At 42.6% G+C, this 6,373-nt stretch overlaps 2 long non-coding RNA genes across 2 annotated transcripts; both read left to right on the forward strand.

Moving 5' to 3' along the window:
* Window positions 1–370: 370 nt before the first annotated feature.
* LOC138128401 (uncharacterized) lies at window positions 371–3,365 on the forward strand. Its single transcript, XR_011158637.1, has 2 exons — window positions 371–509; window positions 571–3,365. It is a non-coding gene; the product is annotated as an uncharacterized lncRNA (long non-coding RNA).
* A 513-nt stretch (window positions 3,366–3,878) lies between these two features.
* On the forward strand, window positions 3,879–5,790 carry LOC138128402 (uncharacterized). The gene is made up of 2 exons (XR_011158638.1): window positions 3,879–4,239; window positions 4,295–5,790. It is a non-coding gene; the product is annotated as an uncharacterized lncRNA (long non-coding RNA).
* The last annotated feature ends 583 nt before the right edge of the window (window positions 5,791–6,373 follow it).

Consider the following 6,373-nt stretch of genomic DNA (forward strand, 5'->3'; position numbering starts at 1 on the left):
GTACCAGTAAGGTTAAATCTCATTTGCTGGTTGGTTCACAAACGACTGAGGTGAATTTTAATTAAAAAACACCCAATATAATACATAAACAATAAATATTCCCTTAAACTGAGGCATCTTCTTTAACAAAAAATTGCAGGATGCGAAATACTTTTATGTTCTAGATGTAATAGTCATTTTATTTTATTTCGTTTATTTTCTACGGCCCCAAGAAGCTGTTCGTCCATACCGACGTGCGCCAACGAGTCTTGTTCTCGTACCACGATGGAGGCGCTCGCCGGCCAGCCTGGAGCCGAGGAGACAGAGAGGTCAATCGCCCATCACTTCCACGAGGCAAACTGGCAGAGCAAAAAGTGTTGGCCATCTCGGCGGCGGAACGTAAGGGGGGGGGGGGGGATTTTGAATAAACCGCGCAGGCAAATGTCGTTCTTGTCATCTTGTGAGTTTGCGAACTAGCACCTGCGAGCCTGCGACGTTCCCGCGCATTCTTGTGTGAATGTGTGGTTACAGTAAGGACGCTTGGCAAATTTTCCTGCGCTAAGTTAATAATTTTTTTTTATTTAATTTCAGATGTGACTCATTTCTGCAGGGCCGTGGAGCAAGGAAAAGTGTATACATCCACACATCGTTATTCAAGATAAGTGGAAAGTACATCAGTCATGGAAGTCGTTGCATATCCTTTAAAATAATCCCTCGTACCTCGGTCGTATTTTAAACCAGTTCGTGCAATAAAGGATAACTTTTTACACTTATATCCTAAATAACTATTTCCTACTACGTATCTAGAAAGTTTCATCTACTGTCCTAGCAACACACTTGTAATCGAAAGTGAAACCTATCTTGCGTGTGGTTGCTAGCTACGAAAGTAAAATACTTACGCGACTAGGAGATTCCTTACGCGACGAAGAGGATTTATTTTATTTTGTGACAATTTCGATTGAGGTACCCAAATCATCAAATGGAAAACAGCAACACATTTTATAATAATATGTCGTTTAATTAGTCCAATTTAATACAACAAAGGAAAATTAATCTACTTATTTACATTTATTATGATTTATGAATTGTTGGAAAGTTAGGTTATATCGCTCACTCGACTTGACAGGCAACAATGAGCCTAACGTAATTCCAGCGGCTCTTTCAATTCCGTCACATTCCATATTTTACGGGAAGGCTTGTTGCATAAATACCAATAACCACAAACTATCAAACTAACATTATTACGGATTACACGCACACAATTCACGCCGTTTGTAGACGAAAAATAAAATGTTTGTAAAAGCTGTTGCTATGGTTTCTGCTTCCAAGATCCAAGGACGGTCGCGATACGGCACGATTGTTGCTATTCTTTTAACATTATAAAATGTTGGTGCTTCGTAGTAGGAAAAATTTAATACAATACACGATGCCAGGCTGAGCTGGCCCAAGCCGCCCGACGGGCCTCCCACCAGCTGCAGCAACGGTTCAGGAGGACGCCGCAGACTCCCCAGGACGGGAAGAGAAGGACACGGAACCCCAAGGAGGTTCGGAACCCACCCACTCCCTCACAGACAGGCCCGACTGCCAGCGGGGAAAACCCCCTGCTCCCGCAGACCCGACCAGCCGCCTCCATCTGCTGGACCGACGGATCGGACAGGCAGGCCCTCCCTCGGCTGACAGGGGAATCACGGGGGCCTGGGACTCCAATGGACCTCACGGTCCGCAGCCGACAACGTGATCCAACGCCGCCGCTGCCGTCGCTACCGCCGCCCCGTGTTCCCGACAGGAGCCACTCACCCGGCGACAGCACGCCACCGATCTCGACACCGACCGGCCCGCCGGAAGCACCGCCTACAGGCAGCCCGCCCGAACACACCCTGCAGCGTGTCTCCCGCCCGCCGCTCCGCCCACACGCAGCCGATCCGCAGGGAGACCGGCCGTGCCCAAGAGGAACGCGTCCCCGACGGCCCCGACACCGGAAGGTGAAGCGAACCGGCACCGGGAAACGCGTCCGCCAATATGTCCGACCCGAAGAGACACCTCTGGCCCGGAAGCCGTGACCGACCCTGTGGCTACCCTTTTTTTATTGTAGCATGTGAGGAATTAAGAGTTCTTCATAAAATTACCGACTTGCACTTGATTCCTGAAAAGATTAAGAAAATGAAGGTGTGTCATGCCACTGAAGTTTTGAGCCATTCTACGGTTTTAACCGTCTCCCTCTCAACAAAATGTGATAATTTTCTATGAAATTAAAACCTAATAATTAATAAATATTTTAACAGGTGATACTTGATATACTCCGTACTCTGATAGATTGCACGTTTTTTGACAGAAGACAGACACAGAAACTGGTTTGGCGGGAATTAATCTACAGGGATACAACGGTTTTCTACATAACGTGAAACAATTGAGATGGAGAGTTTAGTATTTTTCACTGCTTTATGTTTTGGAACTAGAATTTAAAAACGTGCAATCTATCACCGTACGGAGTTTAACAATTTAAATGAAGAAGCTTTAGGAACACCAATAATAATAAAGTTTTGTGATAAACTATTCACAGCGTCCACGATGTGGAAACCATATGAAATTTTGAAAAGAAGCACTGCAGCATTTAAGCAACGTGCATTTTATTGTTAAAACTAGTACCTCCTACATTGGAAAGAATTGGATGACAACACTACTTGGATTTTTAGATTTATGAAGTTTTAGAAAAAAAAATGCCTAGCGGCACTTTTTTCTACTACGAAGTCTGAATAAGATGTTATTGAGAATCTTTTTGGAAAGGTTAGAAATCAAAGGAATTGAACTGTAAATCCAACAACGATGCAGTTTCGAGAAAGCTTTAAGTCAGTAATGATTTGGAATGTTTGTGGATCGAAAGGGAGTGGAACAAACTGCGAAACCACTACTAATATTCCAGATTTATTTAATATGAAAGTATTAGTAGCCAACATTTATAGTAAATGACATAACTTCATATTGTAGCGACCCAGAGGTGTAGTGCGCTGAGCGGCCACCAGACTAGCGCCTTCGTCGCCTCCCCAACCTTGATCATTTCCGCGATTTCCCTTCTACCCATCTCACCCATCGTCGGACCCTATAAATTGCAGAACGTCACGCAGAAGAGCTAAGACTATTCTTCTGCTCCGACCGGACAGCGCCCTAGAGACATCCACCCGGACATTGGAATAGCTCTGCCCCAGAAGCTGGACGGACGATCACTCTTGGCTCCACCTAGACAGCGCCCTCGGGACATCTACCCGGACCTTGAGTAGCTCCGCTCCGGAAACGCTCCCCAGGTGGACGAGCCGGACGAAAGTCCTACCCTCACCCCCCTTGTTGTTTGTTGTTTATTTATTCACTGAATAAAGCCTGTGTTTTCTCCATCGTGTTGCATCGGAATCGAACCCGTCCCAAACATCCCAACACGTATCATCACCAAGTGCCATCCAACTTGGGGCCCCCAACGTAGGGCCCGAACCCGGGAGGTGTTGCAGCTGTCGACCCACGACGATACCGACCCAAAGGAATGTTATAATATCTAATTTTTAATGTGAATAAGTATACACATACATATTTCAAAACTTGCGGCATTTGATTTAGAACAAAAATTTACATAAAAATATAACTGGATACGTCTCTGGTTGGATTATTAAAACATTAAAAAGTTTAAATTGTCAAGATTGTAAATCCCAAATCATAGGTACTATCGCGGAAAAAATATGGAAACATAATTTTTTACTTTGTTAATTTTATTCTAATAATTACAGATGCCATTGTCACCACAAATTTACAAATGTATTTTAATAAGACAGTAAAAATGGACATTTAAGTGAAAGGGAAAAACTTAAAGTGACATTAAAATGAAATGATGATTGGTCGTTAAATTTCCAAAAAAAAAAAAGTGACGTAATGTTAAACGTCGTTTGGGAACTGGACGTCCAAAAGTTTCTGGAGAAATAGAAGATGCGGCTTTAGTAAACCACATTTTACAAGTTCCCTCTTTAACAGCTGTGGCAGCGCGGAAAGAAACCAATTTTCTCCACGACTATTAAAGAATGAATGCATTCTTGTCGTATATTAAAGGGAAGAATAATAACAATTCCACACCTCGTGTTCGAATACACTGGAATTCACGGCTGTCGGCCAATCACATCCGTCGTATTTTCATTCTGCACGGGCAGATCGCCAATTGGATGCGTCTGTAAACAATAAGTCACTTGTCACGTAGCAACCGTTAAACGAGGCACAATTTGAATTGTGAGATATTAAAAAATCAAAAAAATTCAATTTTCAGAAATTGTTTCTTTTGTAGTCGTGAAGAACGTGTAGTCTTCTCGCGCGTACTCGTATAATGGCTATTATTCACTGATTCCACCACTCGCACAGGCACAGTGAGCAGTGAAGCCGGTCCGTCCAGAACAAGTAAGTACAAACCTCTACACCAAGGACGCTCCACCGGAGACAGACGCGACCAGCCCGTCCACATCCCCCAGGCGCCCAGGTCACGGACACCATCCCCAGAGGATTTCGCCGGACCTGGTTCTCCAAGCCACATTTGTAAATAAAGGTTTCAGCGACTGTATTTGTTTTGGTTTCCCCCCCCTTCCCGCGTCCTGACAGCCGACCCCGGACATACCGTAACTCCGCGAAGCTACCCCGGCCATGTGGCGTCCCACCTCAGCCGAAAAAAGGGACTGGCGCTCGAGGCTTACCGCGACCGACCGAACGGCGTCAAATCACATGTGACGTCACTACCGGAAGTGATCGTCACAACAGTTTAAGAAAGCGAGAAACGCCCGCGACACAAAACGCAAAATTTTACAAGCAATCCCAGAAACAAGGAAGGTGAGTTCGAAAGCTCTCAAAAAACAAGAAATTTTTGAAATGGCACTGTCCTGGAGTGAAGAAGAACCTGTAGGGCTCCAAAGAAAATTTTATCACATTGCTGCCAATGAATTAGCTTGGAGAGGTGGAGAAGCAGCAAATTGTAAGGTATTCTATTTTAAAATCGAGACAGACAACAATGGACAAGAGACCAGAAGAGTTGAATATAACCCAGTGTTTTCAAAGACAGCACAAGGGGGAAATCAGAAGTTGGCCGACAGTAAATGGTTGGTTGCAAACACTGATGAAGAAAGTATATGTCCAGTAAGATTGTTTAAACAAATTATGGGAAGACGTGGAAACCATATCACATGTGAAAATTTTTTTTAACTCTAAATCCTTTCTGGCAAAAAACGAATTCGAAAGGATGGTATAAAAATTCTCCTACTGGGACAAATGAAATCTCTAAATGGATCAAATCTTCGGCGAAAAATATTGGACTTGATGTTAAGCGGGTGAAAATTACGAACCATTCTATTCGAGCTGCCGCCGTAACTGATTTGTCCAGGAGTGGTGTAGGTGAACAAAAACTTGTGAAAATTACGGGACATAGCAATCCATCGTCATTAAAACTGTACCTTCAGTTAGATCAAGAACATCATAGAGAAATCATTGGTTCCATTCGTACTACCATCCAAGAAACAGTTACTACCACGGCTCAAAATACCAGCATGCGGCAAACTATTAACAAAAGACACGAAAGTTCTGAAAATCAAGTTGTTTATAAGAATTGTGTTTTTAACAATTGTACTTTTCCGTTAAATTAAATAAACTAATTTACACCTTATTTGTTAATTTAGTGATTTACGTATTCATTAAATTGTCTTACCGAATTACACTCAAGCTTTTTTTTTGGGTCGAAGTAAACTTGACATTTATAATTCGAGTTTTGTTGTCTGGCAATTAAACTCAAAAAACTGCCAGTCCGTAGGACTCGTAATTTTTATCAGAGGCAGTTTTTTTCGTTAAATTGCCAGGCAACAAAATTCTCATTGAAATGTTAGGTTTACTTCGACAAAAAAAAGCTCTCTTGTAATTATAAGTGAAAAAACATTTCAGTCTTCTAGGAACGGTCACATACGAGTGTGCAGACCAGAAACTCTAATAGGTATGATGAATCATACGTCAACACACCTGGCGATAGAGCAAGATTTTCCATAAATACAGGGTGTCCCAGAACTGGCTCCCCAGAGAAAAACGGCATGTGCCGACAACAAAAGAGACTCTAAATGGACTAAAATAAATTTTCTGCTAGCTGAAATTACCGAGTTATAAAGTTTTTAATTTCACCAATCCCGGAAGCTCGTCTTCAGGTATTACTAAAAAATCCGATCGGTTGCTAGACAACAACAAAAAATCTCTGATATCGCACAAATCAATAAAATGTTTGGGCAACTGGAATTTTGACGTTTTCCGATATAAAAATTCGTTGACGTTTATCTGTCATCAACATCAAGACTTGACTTGATAAGCAAGAGGTACAATTTCAAGTAAATCAGGTAACTCC

Source organism: Tenebrio molitor, chromosome 4 (assembly GCF_963966145.1).
Source record: "Tenebrio molitor chromosome 4, icTenMoli1.1, whole genome shotgun sequence".
In the NCBI taxonomy this organism is placed as follows: Eukaryota; Metazoa; Arthropoda; class Insecta; order Coleoptera; family Tenebrionidae; genus Tenebrio; species Tenebrio molitor.